We start from the raw sequence: 20,598 nt of genomic DNA on the forward strand, positions 1-20,598 counted from the left end.
AACCAAAGCTGTGGTGGAAATAATCCTCGGCGAGACTATTTTAACTAAGTGACAGATGATGATGCCTAGAGTGTTCTGTTGATTTGTTGTATCAAAATCATGCCGTGGAATAAGAGGTATGTGAAAAATGAAGTCCCCGCCTATGCTGTTCAGTCTGAAGACCGTTAGCCCATGGGAAGAATAACCAAAGAAAAATGATGCATATAATCTACATTTTGAGGAAGGCACTTAAATTCATTTATGGATCTGGGCCTAGGTCTCTAACTGCAGGAGCACTTAACTTCTAGTTTCAAAATAGCAATCGGATTTCAATAAGAGCCGACCAAGAAGTGTGTCGGGCTCCATTCTGTTCTCCACTGGTAACGCTCCTTTGACTTCTGGGGGGTAAATCCCAGTTTACCACAGGCTAAATGTGAACAGATTTAAACTGAACGACTAAAATATCAGTGGCTGATCATTTCATCAATGACATATGAGCTAGATAAAAATCCAGAACACGGTACAGCTGTACCAGCTACACAGTGCTAAAATCTTGGTATGCACATGGAAGTCAAACAGCATGACTTGGCTGAATTAAAAAGCTGCAGCGTTCATAGTAGCATTAGACCTACCGAGCAACCCATTAATTTACTGCAAATGCCCTGATACTACTAGAATAGCACAAGGATGTGTGATTGTGAATCAAGCCTGCAGTCCTTGCCTAACCACCAATCACCTCCAGGCTGAATGGTCCATTTCTTTAGGTTATTTGTGCCAATGTTGTCCTATACTAGCTGTAGTAGGGTTGCAGTATTGCTGTGGCCATGATGCGTGAGAGATCGTAAAAGGCAAGAATTTTGGGGGGGATATCTTTTATTGGACCAACTATACATTCAGGACTGTTGACTTTAGGATGGGCACTGGGTATCCAAAAAGTTTGTCCCAACTACTACAAAAGATCCTTGACCTTTGTCATGCTGGTTAGGCATTTATAGCAGGTTGATAATAAATTAGTTTGACTTGGCTGTGTATGGATGTGTGCTGTGCTCTGAGGGATTAAAAAGAAAATCAGAAAGTATATGATGGAGATTAAAACGATTCTGAATGACTGTATATAAGAATGATCCTTCTTTGTGCCACTTATCTGCTGTTTGGAGTACCATTACTTAAAGCCCAGCATTTTTTTTTCTTTTTGGTAAGAGGATGCAGGGAACCATTTCAAAAGATGTTACCTCCCCAATAAATAAGGCACAACAGTTTCAGGTCAGGATGGTGGATGAGACAGAGTTGCACCCAGATGAAAGCTTGTTCATCCAGTAGGCTTTCAAATCCCTCTGCTGAGATAAAGAAGATCAAAGTGTTTAAGCAGGTTGATCCACTACTGAGGGAAATTTAGTGCTGGCAACACAGAGCAGCTGCACTATAGCTGGCATGTCTAAATTCACAGCAGGGAGCTAATTGGTCCATTGAAGAGGTTGGTTATGCAAAAACAAGTCTGAAGGAATGCCTTTTCCATGCACAGAACAATGGAGATCTATGGGTAACTGGTAAAATGCAGATCTACAGTATGCAACATTATCAGGAGGGGAAAAACAGTTCAGAGAGGAAGATAGTGGGGGTGGAGGGAGATGCGTCTCTTCTTTTATTCAATTTGTATTGCACAGAAAGAGATCCTTTCAATTTACTCAAGATTAGAGCATTAGCTTCAAGCTCTCTTTGAGACACATTAAATAATGAAATGAAAGAGAGTAGCTCAAAGTCAAACCATAATGTTATTTGTACAGCATATTTTGCGTGTGGATGGAAGGGGGAGATATTGTAATCAGAGATTTCTGACTTTTTAATTAAAATTGAAATGTTATTTTTATAACGAATGATTAATTTGGGGGCAGGAGGAGTTATGTGCCTTTTTATTCTCTCTCCAAAAAAATCCAGTGACATATTCCTAGTACAATGATAGCTGCAGCAGTGAAACCATCGTCTCTGAGCAGATTCTTATATGACCCCATCATCACAGCATCAAAGTATCCTGCCCTGTAGGCAGGGTGATTATTGTAGATGCCGGGATAGGCAGAGTGATTATCTGGGGGAGGGGGAGGGCATGGAGGGAGGACCAAGATGCAGAGATTAAGTAACTTGCTCCAAATGACAGGGGAAGTTAGTGGGAGCACTGGGAACTGAACTAAGTCGGGACATAGCCACAAGCCCTTTCCCCAACTTCATGAACAAGCTCGGGGTGAAGACAACAGTAACCATTTTGGATTTGGCTGTGAATTCTGTGAGACATTTGCATTCATTCAGACATTGCATGCCGTCAACTGCTTTCTTACCACAGGTAACTCTAGAGTGACAAGTGTGTAAGGATCTGGCTGTTGGTATCTTACAGGCACAAGTGTGCTTAGGCACTGTGCTCTCTTCGGATCGGTTCAATAGGAAGAGAATTTGGCCCAAGAGAAACTTCCTTTGTGCCTGCCTGTGTTTGGCAATTAACCACCTCAATGGTTAATTTTATTTAATTGGAATTAAATAAAATGTTAACCCAGTCTGTTGAGCCATTATGTTTGGGGGTTTGCCTCCCACCTTGACAATACCTGATCACACTGATGAAGGCCAGTTTCACTCTTCCCCCATGAATGTGCCTATTGCCTAACTCATTGTGCAGTCTTAAATACTGCCTGTCAGTACAGGCCGCAGTCACATCTGCAGCATAGGGACCTACCTGGGGTGGTCATCCCTTGAAGGGGCAGACAAGGACCACTGGATATAGCGTGGACTCCTTTGTTCCTGAATAAATAGAAACATAGTTTGAGTACATCTTTACTGCAGAGTCAGGCTAGCAACCGTCAGGCTGGCAACCCATCCACTTTGGATGGAGGGACGTGGCTAAGTCTTTTCTGTACTGTCATTTCTACATTGCCTTCCCACAATTGCTCTGGGTCCTTTAAGAAATGTAGCATCCATTTCAATGTGGGTTTTTTGTCCCCAGTTATCCTAACTATAGGCTAGCTCAGTCATTTCCAACTTCCTACTTAGCTAAATGGAAATCCTGTTCATAGATTGTATTTTGCATTTGAACATAAGGGGTTTAAAATAACTTTATTAATGATTGTTGCATCTCATTAGGCTTATATAAGCTCGGTACTCCTAAATGGGCCATGGGGACATCAGAGGTGACTTAACCCTACATCTGCAACTGCTTTGCAAGCAGCTATTCTGTTGGCGTCAGTGGCTCAGTGGTGCAAAGGAGAATGTGGAGTTCCAATATTATACATAAACCATGAAACCATACCAAATAGTCGACCACATGTTCAAGCAGCCACTGGAACTGAAGAACGTGATGGAGGTAGCACTCATGCTCTAGGTTTTGATTATGCTTTGCACGCCTTCACCCACTTTTGAAGCATTTGTTGAATGCAGATGCTCCAGTTTCCCTGACATGTATCCAGTCTGACGCAGTTGATTGCAAACGAAGGACCTGCCGATCTGAATCTGTAAGTTTATTGTGCATGGGAGACAGTAACAACAGTAATCTTAGCAGGGGGCTGGGAGTCAAGAAAGAGAAGGTGAAGCACCAGCATTGGAGACCTTGAGAAGGGGCAGTTTCTCAACCCTATACCCTTGTCTTGAGTTTATTGCTCATTTGCTATGGCTCCTGTAAGCTGCTCTGTGTCAGTTTTGCCAGTGGCAAAAGAACTGGAGTGACAATTGCTCTCCATTGCCAAGAGTTTTAAAACTGTTGGATTATGTTTTACTGTTGAACGAATGAAAAATAGACTCTCGCTTCCATTTAACAGCCTTTGCTAAAGAAACTTCTTGGTGTTAAGCATTCATTTTATTGTTGGGAGAGTTTCTGTTAAAAGACCTGAAGCTGTTACAGGACAATGATCAAAACAACAATTATAAAAACATCTGTTCTGTAGGTGAAAACATGTTCTCTCCATATTATGGCACCTTTCTAGGCAACATAGCAAGCTAGATTTCTTTTTAAAGGCTATTTTTAATAGTAGGTACCAGTGAGCCTAGAGAAATATATTTTACTTATGATACGGGAGAAAAATATATTTACCTATGAGATGAACACCATAGGAAAGAGAATTTTTTCCATAGAACATGCGGTAGTTGAAGAAAAGGGTAAGAGCCAAAACAAAAAAGACTTTTTTTTCCCCCAAATAGGACAGGAAAATATTTATTTTGGAGCTGCCACTTCAGAAAAGTGTTTGAATTTAGTGATATGTATTATGAACATTTCAAAGGAAATTTTGCAGGAAGCTCTAAAAGGATTTCTGGGTGCACTGAGAAGGCTTTCTAAACTGCTTAGCAAGCCTTGATTTGGTGGATATGTTAAAGAATATGACCAACTCCAATATAAGAGAAGAACGCATTTTTGGTTGGATCATTCAAAGAATGTGTATTAATGACCTAGATGCAATGGGCTAAATCCATCCAGCAGTAGTGGCTTCATTAAATTGGCTGCCTTTTTGCTTGAGTGGGTTGTTAACCACTTAGCTCCAACCTCTACTTGAGTCACCAATGGTTGAGTATTGTACAGAAGGGCTCCGTTCTTCTGGGATGGTAAAGCAGTAGCATAACGGGGGTGGGCAAACGGGATGCCAGGTCCAGGAACCGACTGAGAGGGGTTCCCATATGGCTCCCTTCCTCCAGGAGTCTTTACCACAGCAGGGGCATCCCTGCACTGCCCAACTGTAGGAGCTGGGTGGGCACAGACCCATCCCCAGTGGTGACCTGAGGAGCAGTGGGTGAAATGATGCCCCCCTGCCCATCCCAGGAGGCTTTCCACAAGTAGCACAGCCCTGAACCTGGGGGAGATTGGGGGGAGGCCATGGGGCACCAGGAGTAGCCCCACAGCGATCCCATGCTGCTGCCTGTCCCCCAGTGCTACTACAGCCACAGCTGCAGCAACAGTAGCTGCTGCCAAAAAGAGGAGAGCTGGGCTGGTAAGACTCCTTTCCTCTTCCCCTCTCCCCCCTCCCACCCCATTGGTCAGCATACCAGACTTGCTCCAATCTAGAGGTTCCCCCCCCCCCATTCAACAGGAGCTATGACTCCAGCTCTGACTCCGATCCTGAGGTTAGGGTTGGCATTTCCAGGGTGAGGCCCGAGGCAGCACATGCATTGCAGTCCCGGCCTTGGACCAGAACAGGATCCCCGTCAAAGCTGGAGCCAGAGTTTGAGCCACAACATAAGGTGGAGGCTACCACCTGCCTCCCTGCCTCTACTTGCCTTTCTGCAGCTCTGGAAGAGGAGGGAATTTATGACATCCCTCAAATAATTAGGTTCTAGACAGGGGAAATTATCATAAATGTATACGTTTTCCATGTCTAGAATTGAATTATTCAGGGATTGTCTTAAATTCAAAGTTGTCTTGGATGTAGGTAAATACGACAATTGCCCCACCCCTGGGCACTGAAAGAGCTTGCTACGCCTCTACAGTAAAGCATAGTATTTACAAAATAATATAGTATTACCACACCTTCAGGTCTGATCAGTCCATACCCCATGTCCTCTCTCCATCTGATGAACCACTTCGATTTCCCTCCTGTCTGCTAGAATAAGGCATCACAAGGTGGTATAGTGATGCCGCAGAATCCACTTCACTCTTTCCAAGCAGAATCAACACCTACCAAGGCATAGGGAATTTCAGGCAAATTTTGCCAGCTTTCTACAATAGTCCCCTTGTTGGGTTTCAAAGTACTGTCCTCCCCTTCATTGCAAGCCAAAGAATGATTGTATGGATCATGAGGATGATGATGATAATTATAATAATTTAGGCTGCTGATGATAAAGTGCCTGTTTGTGGCAGAAAAATGCTAGGCTCAAGCCAGCAAGTATTTTTACCAGGGGTTGGATACATTTAAAAGGAAGAATGTGATCACTTGCAGCGTACTGTGACAGTGAGCAGGACGTGCTCAGTGTGAGGAATATGCTGACTTGGGCAATGGGGGTCTGCGGCTTGGCCATACCGCCAGAAAACTTTCTCCGCTCTCCTTTGCTTGGAGCACAGCCGTAGGGATCTTTGAATTTATCAGCGATGTTTCCCCTTTCTCCATTAATGGAGGAAAAAAATGTGTGGTATTATTGAAACAGCTGCTTGGCCCGGGGAGGGCTTTTCAGCCCTGTCCTGTGTGGGAGGTCTCTACTCCTGCCTAGTTTCCATGTTACGTGGCTAATTCCATGAGAATCACTTACTGAAGATGGTGATGATGGAAAGAGAAAATAGCAAAGCACAGAAATAACCTAAAATAGCAGTGACTGCTTGTTATTAAAACAAAAAGTAGTGCAGATAATGGAATAAGGCCTAACTCATCAGTCTGTGTCAATTCAATGACGTATCCTAAGCAGATGCTTAACTTGTTGACTTCATTGTGACTTAAACATGAGCTGAAAGAGCTTTGCTGGAAAAGTGCATGGCTATGTGCTTTGCTTAATGCGGACCTTTAACAGATTTCATAGACATAAGGGGCTGTGAAGGACCTTGCAAGATCGAGTCCAGCCCCCCTCCCATAGGCAGGAAGTCAGCAGGGGTCAGATCCCCCCAGCAAGATAAGCATCCAAGTGTTTCTTAAAGGTATCCAGAGCAGGTGCTTGCACCACCTCTGGGGGGAGTCTTTTCCAGACCCTAAACACTTGGACTGTAAAGAAGTTTTTTCTTATGTTCAGTCTAAACCAGCCTTCCAGAAGTTTGTGGCCATTAGACCTCATTGTCCCTTGGGGAGCCCTGGTGAACAACTGTTCTCCCATCTCCCGGTGCATTCCCCTTATAGGCTGCCACCAAGTCCCCCCTGAGCCTTCTCTTCTCCAGGCTGAAGACTCCCATGTCCCCAAGCTTCTCCTCATAAGGCTTGCTCCCGTGGCGTTGGATCATGCAAGTGGCTCTCCTTTGAACTCTCTCAAACTTATCCATGTCCCTCCTGAAGTGGGGGGCCCAAAACTGGATGCAGTACTCCAGGTGTGGCCTCACTAAGGCTGAGTAGAGCAGGAGGATGACATCCATGGTTTTGCTTGAGATGCATCACTGGATGCATGTCAGAGTTTTGTTCACTTTGCCAGTTACGGCATCACAGTGGTGGTCCATGATCTTCAAGTGGTCAGTCAAGACCCCAAGTCTCTTTTGGTCATGGTGACAGCGAGCATAGCACTGCCGAGCCTATAAGTAGGATGCTGGTTTTTCCTCCCAATGTGCAGCACCCTGAACTTCTCTGAAGACCACCCACCTTGTAAGCCTGTCCAGGTCGGCCTGTATCTCCAGCCTGTCCTCCAGTGTGACTGCCTTCCCCCATAGTTTGGTATTGTCTACAAACTTTGCCAGTCTGTGTCTCATGCCCGAGTCCAGGTCATTTATGAAGATTTTGAAGAGTACTGGCCCAAGTACTGAGCTCTGAGTGATACCACTGGTCACCTTGCACCAAGTTGATTTGCCCCCATCAACTAATGCTCTTCAGGTTTGACCCCAGAGCCAGTTCCCCAGCCACCTTAATGGTGATTCAGTAGGCTAGGTCACTTAACCTAAAATAGTCACATCTGTGTTAGCCTTCCAAAACCCGTTGAGGCTCTATAAAAAAATGGCCTGATTTTCAGATGTTCAAAGGTCCAGCAAATGCCACTCTTCTGAGCAAGATCTGGGGGAATCTCATGTTTTTAAACATCACTCCACTTTCTGTAGCCCACCCAACTTAGAAAATAATGGTCTGAAATCATCTCAAAATGCAGGTTCCACATAACCAATGGAAGTATGAACAGCTCCATACTAAGCTTTCTGTCCCCAGTCAGGTGTCAGCCTTTGCTTAAGGAGGCCTGCAGTGGATGGTAGAGAATGGTTTGATCTCCAAAACCTTCACTTCTTTTCTGTGGTTTCACAGCATCAATAATTACTGCCAAGTCTGGGAGTGTTTTCTTGAAAACAAGACACTTTTCCATTAGTAGCTATGGAGATGCCACCTTTAACTGTAGGTATTCAGTTGATATACAATGAGTGCATCTACATGTACAATTAGCATGGCTCAATTAACTCCAGCAGAGTTCGCGCCAGAGTCAGCTGCTCCCAGGCGCAGCATGTACACGTGCCATCAGCTGTTTGAGCTGGAGCAGAGCAGATCAGGGCTGGCAGGGGACTCAGGGGGTCAACTGTGGGTCACGTTGTCAAGCAATAGAGGGGCTGGCTGGGGATGAGGGTACTGTAGTGCCGGGCTAGTCAGCAGGTAGCCCCCTGTACTGTAGCACCTTTGTGCCCCAACCAGCCCCGGTCACCATCTCCCCATCCATTTCAATGCCCTTAATGACTTACACAGTACTATTCTACAGAGGAGTTAATTAATTTACCCTACCCTAATATAGGTGCACACGTAGCTGGTGACACTTTATTGTGAAGCTAATCAGTCAACTCCGCAGTAAAGTGCACATGTAGATGCACCCAGTAAGGGTTAATATACACCTGAATGGAACTGAATCGCTAGTCTAGAGGCAAAAAAGCTCCATTGTCCATTTCTAATCCTGCAGTCACAGATTGACTAGATGGTGCTTCTGGAAAGAATTTGTTTTAAAAAAAAAAAAGACGAAGTCTGGGTTAAAGAACACAGATGGCAAGAAATTGCTCTCTCTCGGTGTGTGATCCCTGATGCAAACTCATTGTTTTCAAAACACTGATCATGAAACCATTTTTATGTTTGGATGCTGCAGAGGGTAGAATTCAATAAGTCAAAATAAATCCTGGCATAATACGTCTGTTACAAAGGAAAGCCAATGCACCAAATGTCAAGGTTGCTTGTTTTGATTAATCAATGACTATTACCAATTTTGCTGCTAATATTTGTGAAACAAATGGTAGCGGTTGGAGAAATGCTGATTTGATTGATTTTAGAATTTCAAGTAACTGGGGATTTTCAATGCACACATGCAATGTATTAGATGTTTAGCACTTAGGGAACACTTAGGACTATTGAAAGCTAGCTCAGCCAGTGGGAATATTTGCTGAATAAGACACTTCTTATTATGATATAAGATGGCAGGATCTGTTCCAAGGGGAAAAATTTTAAATAAAATTCCCTTTTATTTTTCCATTTACAGATCATTTGCTACTCATGGTAGGTTGAAAAAAAATGCCATTCAACTCATAGCAACCACTGAGCTACAGGTTAGGGCAACAATCCTGAAGCCATCCATCCTACATACTCCCCTTTTCCAATATGGCTTCATTTAAAATTGCCTTTAGGGAGGAGCCAGGAGAGCAGGTCAGGGACCATTTAGAAAAGCATATACATATACAAGTCCATGGCACCAGACAAGATGCACTCGAGGGTGCTGACAGAGTTGGCCAATGTGATTGCAAAGCTACTGGCAATTATCTTTAAAAACCTGTGGCAGTCGGGAGAGGTCCCAGATGACTGGCAAAGGTACCCATCTTTAAGAAAGGGATGAAGGAGGACATGGGGAACTACAGCCCAGTCAGCCTCACCTCAGTCCCTGGAAAAATCATGGTTCAGGTCCAGTAGGAACCCATTTCTAAGCACTTGGGAGAGAAGAAAGTAATTAGGAACAATCAACCAGGGGCAAGTCATGCCTGACCAATCTGACTGCCTGATTCAATGTTGAGATAACTGGCTCTGTGGATGTGAGGACAGAAGAGGATGTGATATACCTTGACTTTAGCAAGACTTTTGATGTGGTCTCCTACAGCATTCTTACAGACAGGTTAAGGAAGTACAGGTTGGATGAATGGCCTGTACGGTGGATAGAAAACTGGCTGGATCATTGGGCTCAAAGTGTAATAATCAAGGTCTAGATATCTAGTTAGCTGGTCTGAAATGGAGTGACCCACGGGTTGGTCCTGGGATCAGTTTTCTTCAGTATTTTCATCAACAACCTGGAAGATGGGATGCAGTGCATCCTCAGCGAGTTTGCAAATGACACCAAGCTAGGGGGAGTAGTAGGTACATTGGAGGATTCAGAGTGACCTGGACAAATTGGGGGGTTGGACCAAAAGAAATCTCATGAGGTTCAACAAGGACAAATGCAAAGTCCTGCACTTAGGACGGAGCAATCCCATGCACCAATGCAGGCTGAGGGTAACTGGCTGGGCAGCAGCTCTGCAGAAAAGGACCTGGGGGTTACAGTGGACAATAAGCTAAATATGAGCCAACAGCGTGCCCTTGTAGCAAAGAATGCTAAAGGCGTACTGGGCTGCGTTAGTAGGAGTGTTGCTAGCAAATCAAGGACAGTGATTCTTCCCCTGTGTTCAGCACTGGTGAGGCCACATCTGGAGTACTGTGTCCAGTTTTGGGCCCTCCCTGCTACAGAAAGGATGTGGACAAATTGAAGGGAGTTCAGTGGAGGGCAACAAAACTGGTGAGGGGGAATTTAATAGCAGCCTTCAACTCCCTGCAGGGTAGTTCCAGAGAGGATGGAGCTGGGCTGTTCTCAGCAGTGACAGATGACAGAACAAGGAGCAATGGTCTCAAGCTGCAGCAAGGGAAGTTGAGCTTAGATATTCAGAAAACGTTTCTCACTAGGAGGGTAGTGAAGCTCTGGAGCCGGTTACCCAGGGAGGTGGTGGATGCTCTGCTCTTGCAGGTTTTTAAGACCTGAGTATACAGACCCTTGACTGGGGTGATCTAGTTGGGGCTGTTCGTGCTTTGAGCAGGGGTTGAACTAGATGTGACCTTCTGAGATCCCTCTAACCCTTATTTTCTATAAGTGACTTGCCAGTGTTATGCAGAAATGCTATAGCAGAGCTTTGAATTGAGCCAAGGGCTCCTGGTTTGGGCCCATATTGAATTGTAAAGTCATCCTTCTTCCTCCAGAAGAAGAATAATGGTGGGGGATCTGCTGGCAAAATGCTGTTTCTAATGGGAAAGATCACTCTGTTAAAGGAATCTGTTTTGTTCTTGTAAAAGCTGTTTGGGATGGTGCTGGATAGCAGTTGTTAATCTTAAGTGCCAACTATTATTAGTGTCATTTCAAGAGTGACTACTAGCTGGATGGTCTCATGAAAATGAGGTAGAAATTAATAGGAGAACAATTTAAAAAATCATACAAAATTGGTTTTTGATAAGGTTTTGGTGGAGTTTACACTATGCCGCATGATGATTTATGACATCTGGAATCTCACTATTACTGTAATTAACATTGCTGGATGCTTCCTCTTCAGAGGAATGTTAATCATAATAGTGGAAATAGAAGTATTATTGCAGCTATGCATCAGCCTTCGTCTTTCATATCGAGTCCAAGGTTCAATATGAACATGCAGCTGTAAGGAGCATTCATATTGTACAGCTAGATGAATGTGCACCAAAGGTAAAATAACGGAATTAATACGAGCCAGCAGAACATGTCTGATTCATAGCATCACATTTTCCCATTTTGCTCTAAGGTCCTGATTGTTCAGGCTTTTTAAACCAAAAATAAATTATTGCAATATATTTGCTAATTATACTATACTGGAGTTCTGTGTAGTATAAATTGCTGCAGTGATGGATTTAGATGAGGTTTCTTGGGCTTATTTTTAGGGATTCAAAGAGAGTTCAGCTCTAGCTGGGTCTCATTTACAAATCTAGAGGGGGAAAAAAAACCCCTATGCATAATTATTTCTCAAATTTTGGGAACAATACTCTTCATAAACTTGGTGTTTTATAAATCTTTCAGCACTTTGTGTGTTATTGAAAAGGGGAGAAGCCACAATTCATAGTAATATTGGTGTGTTTAAAAAATGTGATGGGTATTTGAGGCATTTGTGAAATCGGGTTCCTCAACCAGCTCCCAGTTGTTTCCAATTCTGCTCTCGCTGTTTTTTGAATCCCGCAGAGTCCCATTATTCTCTTGCTTAACCCACGATTACCTCCTCCTTCAGAGCTGATGCATCTTCACACGCCTTTTTGTTTGCTTCTTTCTCTTTTTTACTTGCATAGTCTTTTTCTGCAGTCCTGGATGGTCCGAGAATATTTTAAAGGTGATTAGGAAGCTTCAATTAACATTTCTTTAAGAAAAAAAAAACCCCTGAACAACAGCAACAACAAAAGATTTCATTGGAAAATCCATTTGTGACTCTTTTCTCTGGAAATGAAAGATTCTTTTCGGTGCTCACCATTAAAAGCTGCCCTATACCACCCTCGGATTTCTAGGATTTAACCTGTATCCAGACAGATTGAGAGATGGTTTCCATATCCCTTTCTTCTTGAGAATGGAAGTATGGTCCTTTTTTAAGGCACTGATTTCAAGTTGTGCAGATCTGCATTCAAGACTGTGCTAAAATACAAACTTCCTGTGTGATCCTATTTCCGTTAATGAGTATTTAAGCACTTAATGCACACCACATCCAAATGAACAGGTGAACAATTAAACTGTTTAGAAGGTAAAGGGAAGCAGTTACCACTGGTAAGTTCAGGTCGGTTAATCCCTGTAGCTGTTTTGTATGTCCACTTCTGTTTTGCTTTTCATGATTGAAACAATGAATCCAGGCAGTAAATGATCATCCAGTAGCTTCCACTTGCTGTGGGGTAGTGTGGTCAGAGAAAACAGTTAGAGGGGATTTAACTAAACTTGAGTAAGTCCCTCCTGTCCATTTGTTTCATCTGCCCATACCTTTAAATGCCCAAATACTTTTGAAGTGTCTCCTGTGATGGATTTTGTCTGTGAAGGGCGGTTAATATTCACCTCCTTACCTCAACAGGTTTATGTGGGCAGCATGTTAGGGCATTTATACACATAATTTTTGTCCTGCAACACATTGGTGATCCACTGCTTCAGAGCAGGCTCGATTAATCAAGTCTTCTCCGCACGCAAGCTGAGGCAAACTGCACTGTGCCGCATGTAGTCATATAAGCAGCAAAATACATGTCCACGTGCAAAAAAGCGGTGGCGGTGCCCTTTTGAACTAAAGCACCTCCTATGTGTTTTAGTTCAACAGCGCGTCGCCACCATTTTCTCAGCAATGACACACATTTCGCCACTTGTACAACCTCAAATGTCTTATACAACTGGAAGCATTTTAAAGCTCCTAGCGCTGCAGTGCTTGCTTGTGTAAAAATGCCCTGACAGACTTTAAGGAACGTGGATGCTATGCAGCATATCACTTGGTGAGCTATTCTTGTGACTGATCATCTCTTCTACCTATGACTTTCCAGTCTCTGAAATGAACACCAGAGAGGAGACTCAAGATTAATTCAGATTGCCTTTGATAGGGACTCTGTGAGGCTGATTAATAACCATCCACAGGACCATTAACAAAGGGTAATAATAAATGAAAACGTATTGGGATCTAGGAGTTGTCTAGCAGGGAACATTAAGGAGTGGTCCTGCGTCCAGTCATCTTTAACATCTTCATTCATGAGTTAGGAGTGGAGGGTGGGGGTGGGAAGGAGAAGTTCATCTTAATTAAAATCACAGATGATTCCAAATTGGGCGTCAATGCATTAATCACTCAGGGCAGAATTATACAAAAGGGACCTAGAGAGATTAGAAATCTAGATAGGAATTGGCAACATGAGATATAGGTGGAAGATTTCAAGCTAATGCTTATAGGGGAGAAACAGTCCTAAATAGATGCAATGAAAGGCAGGGAAGAGAACGTAGGAAGCATAAATAGGAAAGGGAGCCAAGGGACATGTAATTTGGAGGAGATGGATGCCTAGGAGAGTGCTCAATCTGATGTGGCCTCAGTCCCTGGTTTGTGAAAGAGTAATCAAGTCTACTAAGAGTCAGCTCCTAAGCAGGATTAGGGGGAACGTAGGTACCAAAGTCAGAGAGATCAGGCATGTCTACATGAGACATTTACTGTGGAGCGGACTAAAATGTCAGCATCTACGCATGCAACTCTATTAGTAAACTAATTCGCTCCACAGGATAGTACTGTTAGTAAAGTACTCCGCCGCAATGCACGTGTAGATAGGGACTAGGCTGGCTGGGGCATGAGGGTGCTACCATGTGGGGGCTGCTTGCCATCTAACCCCACACTATAGCACCCTCGTGCCCCAGCCAGCCCCTCTGCAGCATGCTGAGCCAGGGGGAGCAGCCCCAGGCTGGCAAGCTGATCCCTGGGTCCCCTACAAGCCAGGGCTGCGTTGCCCTGGCTCAACGTGTTGTAGTACTGCGTACACATGTGGATGCTGTGCTCGGGAACAATACACTCCCACGCGAACTGTGCTGGAGTTTATTCAGCTGCCTTAATGCACACATAGATGCACCCACTGTTTCATAAAAACCCAGTCTAACCTCTTGAAAGGCTGGTCTCACCTAAGATTTTGTCAGTGAAGTTACTAATGATTTTCTACTGCATGTGTCCAGCATTTGCCACTGTCTTGACTGAGCTGAGCATTTCAGACCTATCTCCTGCCTAAGGCTTTTGGGGTTTGGGGGTCCCTGTACCCAAGTCCCCGAAGGGACCGATTTCAGTAGGTGCACTCGGGACACTGGGGACTGCTTTAAGAATCTTTTGCATTTAAGAGTCAGTGCATTAATGGCATTGGGAGGATGCAACATAATCTGTGTCTGCCCCCTTCCAGAAGATTGTCCTCAACATGAGGCTGCCAAGTCAGGCTTTCTTTTCCCCATACTTCTCCCCTGGCCCTTGGATCCTGCATTCCTTTAAGACCATGGCCCAGGTTCACTGGAAGAAGTGGAGAGTTTAGAGGTTGGTGGTTAGGGCACTTTTCTAAGAGGGTGGGAGTGACAGGTCTGAACCCCTGCAGGTCAAGGAACACCTAGGATGCAGACCTACCATTTCCTGGACAGACATTGCAACCTCTAGGCTGTTCCATGAAAGACGGGTAATAGCAGCCTTATCTACATTTCAAATAAAAAGGGTTCCCCAGGAACAATCTAGGTGCTTGAACACAGGCAAGGATGTGAATCCCATTCGCACAGAGGTGCCTAACCCCAGGTCAGTAGTGGGATGTCAGGCATTCCCCTCTCTTCAGAGTTTCTCATTGGCTCTGGTTTTTTAACTGTTGGCAATCTGAAGCTTCGGCGCCTCATTGGAAGCAGAAATCAGACAGGGCACCAAGGGAGATGTAAGCTGGAGGAGATAGAGGCCTAGGACAGTGGTCCTCAACCTTTTTTGTACCGGGACCCATTCGTAAACATTGGCCAGTCCCAATCCAGTGCCCCTCACTCCTGACCCACTGCCCCCAATGTATGGGGCAAGGGGTGTGAGTGTGGAGCACAGGGAGTCCCAAGCACCTCTTTGCAAGCTGGAGCTCTGCCAGCCTGCAAGGGAAAAGTCATGGTTTCCCATGTTTTTCTCCTTTAAAAGAGAATCCATTTTTTAATTGTGTTGATTCATTTTTAAAGCTTGTCTGCCACTCTTTCATATATTCTTGCAAACCAGTTTTGGATTGTGACCCACAGGTTGAAAAACGCTGGTCTAAGTGAGTGCTTGGTCTGATGTGGCCCATTCAGCTGTAAAGGGGACTTACAGTCCTTAACTAAGGTTTATGAATTGCACTTCTGCAGTGGAGGCCTAAAGATGTTGGTGGTGAGTCTCACCGTGCTTTAGTCCTGTTTTTGGATCTGGGCCTCGGTTTGACACAAGTTGACAGTGTGATATGGAGACATTAAAAGTCAATGTGGTTTTGGTCTGTACATGCGAATGGTGAGGAGGTGAAACCCTGTTCCTATAACCACCTCACCTGCAATATTAAATTTAATTTTAGGTACCTTGAGGCTAAGCTAAAAAAACACCAAGGTGACAATATTTGCAAAGATGAGAGGAATATAAACAGTGAGACAGGGCAGGAATTATTGAGGGGCAATCAGGTATCCAGCCAAATTAATTGAATTAAGTTAAAAAGTGAAATATTTAAGGTGGATATAAGAAAAATCTTCCATGCAGGGAAAACTATTAGCCTGTTAAATTACCTTTGGATAAAAGAAGCAGTTTATGACATTGCTGAGGATACTTGAAACCAGACTAGACCAAGTGCTAGAGTGCTTTAAAGCAAAGTCCTCCTTTGGCAAAGGGATGAAGATTTTCTCTGAACTCTGGGTTTACCCTCTTATGCTTTAATAGCTGGAAAAATCTTGTGATGATCATGGTTGGTATTGACAGTCATTTCTTTACATATGATGGACAAATTAATCTAATGTAATCCCAATGGTAACATTTATACCAGCAATCATAATAGCATGCAAGACTAGCATTATATGATCCAGATGGCTAATAAGTAGCTATTTTTAATGCTTGACTTGCACATGATTAAGATTATTTAAATATTGCTGACTGTTTTTATGCACATCTTTCAACAGGTAGACTGAGATTAACACATGTCCAGTTTGAAATTGCATACTTCAAGGAGTATTTGATGGATTATTCCTAGATACTTCAAAAAGGTAAATAGTAAAAAAAGAGTCATCATTCCTTTATTTCTCTTTTGTGTTGTTGGGTTGGGCTTGCTCTATTGTGTGTTTCAGTTTATAATCAAATAATACCATGTTACTGCAATGTTTTCATTTTACGATATGGTAATTTCATGTTTTTGTACAAAATTCTTCAACCAGAAAGGGGGAAATGTGAGTAATTTTGCCACTTTCTCTACTGCCGGCCTGATTGTCACAGTCATATTTATTGCCTTTAGTACTGTTACATTTGAGTCCTATTTATAGACCAAGACCCCACTGTGTTAAGCACTGTACAAACAGAAAATGAAAAGATGGTCACTACCCTCTGCAAATGTTTATGGGGAATGGTGGGCAGTGGTTTCTGGCATCACGAAGGTGGGAGCAGACTTTTTAATACTGGATGAGGGACAAGCGGATTTGGATGTGCTGTGAAGGGCTTTGAAGGTGAACAAATGGCATTTCTGCTGGGTCCAGCAAACGAAGAACAGCCAGCAGCAGGATATCTAGTGATGGTGTCAAAAGAATTGGGCCAAAAAATTGTCCTTGAAACTCAATCCTGGATTGATATTAGCCGGGGAAGTTTGCATTGCTCAGGTGAAAGGGGAGGGTGCTGCAGTAACGAAGGCATGAAATGATGAGCATTTTAGCTGTGCAGATTGATGGGAGCATCTGCGTCTTGGTAAAATTATACAGAAAAAAATATTCAGGTATTACACACAGCCCGGGGATGGAGATCCAGAAAGGGGTCTGAGATGGGTCTAGGGTTGAGGGAGACAGCTCTGCTTCAGCCTTGTTGAGCTGCAGGTTAAAAGCATAAACCATGAAGAGACATGGGAATGAGAAGCTGAGATTTTATTTGGGACAGAAGGAGATAGGTGTGGAAGGGAGAATGTGGTTTTAGGAGTCATTCTCATGGAATTAACGGTTTGTGTTGTGTTTCTGGATTAGGATATCCAGAGATTAGGCATGGAAAGGCGAGAGGAGATACGAGAGAGAGCCCTGGAGGGCTCTCTGCTGAAAGCTGGAGGGGCAGGAGGAGCTGTTGTAGAGCAAGAAAGCATTGGAAGGAGATAGTCACAAAAGCCAAGGGAAGATCTAATTTTCAGAAGCAGCAGCCTGAGCATCTCAATGGAAGGATGCAGGCAAGTAAAGGAGGAGGAGGGCAGGGAGCTGAATCAGATTTGGTGAAGGGATTTGGCTAGAAAGAGGCTAGAAGAGATTTTGGCAAGATTTTTTTTTAAGTGCAAGGGGTGGAAGCTAATTGAGAACTGGTCTAAGAAACTGGAGGTGAGGTGCTCCAGAGAGTCCTAGAATAGAAACAGATCAGTCAATGCGCTTAGAGGTGAAAAGATGGAGGAGGGTAGCTGGAAAAGCAGGTTGTGTGGGGGTCAAAGATTTTTTTTCTAAGATAGGAGAGGTTACATTTTTTGTATTACTGAAAGGAGAGATTAAGGCGAAAAGCAGAGCGGGGATGAGAGTTGATGAGGGATATCAGGAGACAAATTGAGATGTGGGTTCAAGGGCAAGTGGAAGGATTTGGAGAGGGAGAGAAAAGGAAAAATTTCAGTGCTTATGGCAGGGTAGAAGGGGATTGCAGAAGGGGAAAGGAAGATGAGAACAGGGGAAGGGGTTGAACTTTGCCATTTTTATATTGGTAGAAATCGAGGAGGTTGGATATGAAGAGAAAAGTGGAGGAAGGGAAGGTCTGAGGAACGAGTGAAACAGGTTTCAGAGATTGCAGGTGTGAGATCTGATCAAGCTGGAGAAGTAGGCCTGCTTAGGAAAAATGGTAGAAACGGAGGAGGAGGAGATGAGCTCCTAATGGAGGTGGTTGGACTAGTCGGGGTATCTCCTCCGGGGAGGCTTTGCAGAGTGAGAGCAGAAACAGAGGAAGCAGATGTTGTGGGGGATCCAGGCCTGGGACTGGAGTAGCCTTGCAATGGGAGAGAGGGGGAAAAACGTTGGGAGTGAAGAAGAGTGAAGAAGAGAAAAATCAGAAACTGGATCAGTGGAATAAGCGGGCTGGCCTGGACAGACAAGGGCTGCGAGCACACAAAACAGTGTCATCACTGGTGGCCTGGCAGTCCTAGAAAGACTGAGTAGCTGGGCATGGGGGCAGGGGAGCGGCATCCAGTAAGACCTCATGAGAGTGAGAAGAGAATTTATAAATTGGGTTTTTAAGATCCACATCTCAGCTATTGAAAACAGAAATAACATCCTTTAAATTACTGCATGGAAGGGCCAAATCCTGAAGTCCTTACTCCAGATCAGCCCTTACGAAGGCAAAATGGTATTGATTTGAACGGGGGATTTCCTGAGTAAATAATAAAAACAAATTACAGGTCTTCCAAATTTGACCAAATCCTCTTAGAGGCCAAGTTCTCCCAGCACCTTCACATTCTGGTTTCATAGTTTCATAGATGTTGGGGTCGGAGGGGGCCTATTAGATCATTGAGTCTGACCCCAAATTTGTTTGCAGAATTTGGGTGGCGGTGGTCAAAAAAGTCAGGGGATCTTCAGTGCTCAGGACCTCTGGAGCTATGTTTAGCACCTTGCAGGATGAGGCTGTAGCTCATTTTGTTTCTACTTATGTTCCACCAGGGAGTCTCCAGCTTTATCTGTGCCTCTGTGGAGTGCCCTTGGACGCCAGGAGAAATCCTGGCCTAATAAAATCAATGGCATGAAGCCAAGATCTGACTATACTGCTATGAATTGTTTGCATTATAGTCATATCTGGAGTCCTCAGACAGGATGGGGACAGACAAGGGAAATATATCCATACCCAAGGAAAGAAGGAAGTCTTTGGCCCACAACTGTGACAATCTAAGTAACCCGCAAAGACCTTTCTGCTGGCACGGGCACCCACGTGCCTGTAGCCATTTTGGTGTTTCAGACAGTATTTGTATACTTAAGGCACCATCTCATTTAACATAGCCCAACAGTGGTAACAGCTTGAAGTCGGCAACAAGCTTTTCAGATACATAAGGCTCTGTTTCCGGCTAATTACCAAAGCCACCTGGGCCCCTCCTCAGCCATTAAAGTCAGATTTGTCTGTGCTGAGCGGCTGCAATGGCCAAACTGGATTTTCATGCCTCGCTTGTTAACCTATAACTTTTGAAAGTGTGCTGCCAGAGGCCGAAATAGTTCCTCCAGCTTCCACCATGCACCAGAGGATATTATGGGAAAGGAGTGCTCAGGTCCTTAATGTAACTCTGGGGAGCCCACCTGCTGAAAAGCCAGTTATTTGAAAGGAAGGATGGGCTTAGAGTCAGAGGCCTAACTGGGCAGTTCTTCATCCTGGGCAGCAGTGGTACATGGGGCAGCAGCATGGGAGCTGCTGTTCTTGCACTTTCCCAGGTCAACACCTCCACATGGTACACCAGTCACCCTTTCCCGCACACTTACTTACTCTCCTGCTTACAGTTAACTCCTTAGCTTGTGCTTCAGTAGATCTGGGGTCAGTGCCTGCCCCTGCTACAAATGTCTTTCAAGATCATTGCCAAATCACTTAATGCCTCTGCACCTCAACTCTCCGTCAATAAAGTGAAGAGCGCTTCTGCTCTTTCACCTGCCTTGACAATTTAGACAGTAAGGTCCTTGGATCAGCTGCTTCTTGCTCAGCATATGTGCAGCCCCTAGCACAGGGGGATTCGGATTTTGGTAAGGCCATTAGGGCACCTACAGTCTTTTATCATAATGAAGCTAAATGGACGGTGTCTTTTTTGGGATGTTCTACATGGAAAGTGAAATGCTTATAAATACATAAAACATTTACAAGGATGAGGGGGGAGTCCGGAAAGTTGTTAGGCTGAATATACAGAGCTGTTTAAACTGTTGCAGGATTTTGTTGACTCGCAAAATATAATGGGAGCGATAAGCGATAAGCCCACGCCAGTGCTTTGATGACCAGGGCTGTGCAGCGGTTGAACATAAATAGCAGGAGTCTGTCTCACAAAACTCATCACTACGCTGGCGTATGATGGCCAGGAGTTCATTATTTATTTATTCTTTCGGGAGGAACCACTTTCTGGTATAAGGAATTCATTTTGTTTCCCTTTGTAATAACACTGATCACCAAGAATTAATTGAGCACTCAGAGCCTGTCAGACAGATATATTCGCATATCTGGCCTGACAGAATGAAATACAAAACATGACAGGTCATGGGTTTCAGGGGCTTACACTGGCTAATGTGGAATGAAGCCTTATATTTCTAATGTTCTGGAAGTACATTTAGGCTCCACAAAACCGCATTTTCTGACGGGTCTAATTGCAA

At 44.1% G+C, this 20,598-nt stretch overlaps 1 protein-coding gene across 5 annotated transcripts in view; it reads left to right on the plus strand.

Annotated features, from left to right (window-relative positions):
- Positions 1-20,598, plus strand: part of TENM4 (teneurin transmembrane protein 4) — a 760,950-nt gene that overhangs the window by 242,112 nt on the left and 498,240 nt on the right. For all 5 annotated transcript variants that reach the window (XM_019530413.1, XM_019530416.1, XM_019530415.1 and 2 more), the window contains exon 2: positions 16,231-16,314. The gene's annotated coding sequence lies outside the window, so the exon portion shown is untranslated. The remainder of the gene's footprint in view (positions 1-16,230; positions 16,315-20,598) is intronic.

This window comes from Crocodylus porosus, unplaced genomic scaffold, assembly GCF_001723895.1.
Source record: "Crocodylus porosus isolate Cpor-Errol unplaced genomic scaffold, CroPor_comp1, whole genome shotgun sequence".
Taxonomy (NCBI): domain Eukaryota; kingdom Metazoa; phylum Chordata; order Crocodylia; family Crocodylidae; genus Crocodylus; species Crocodylus porosus.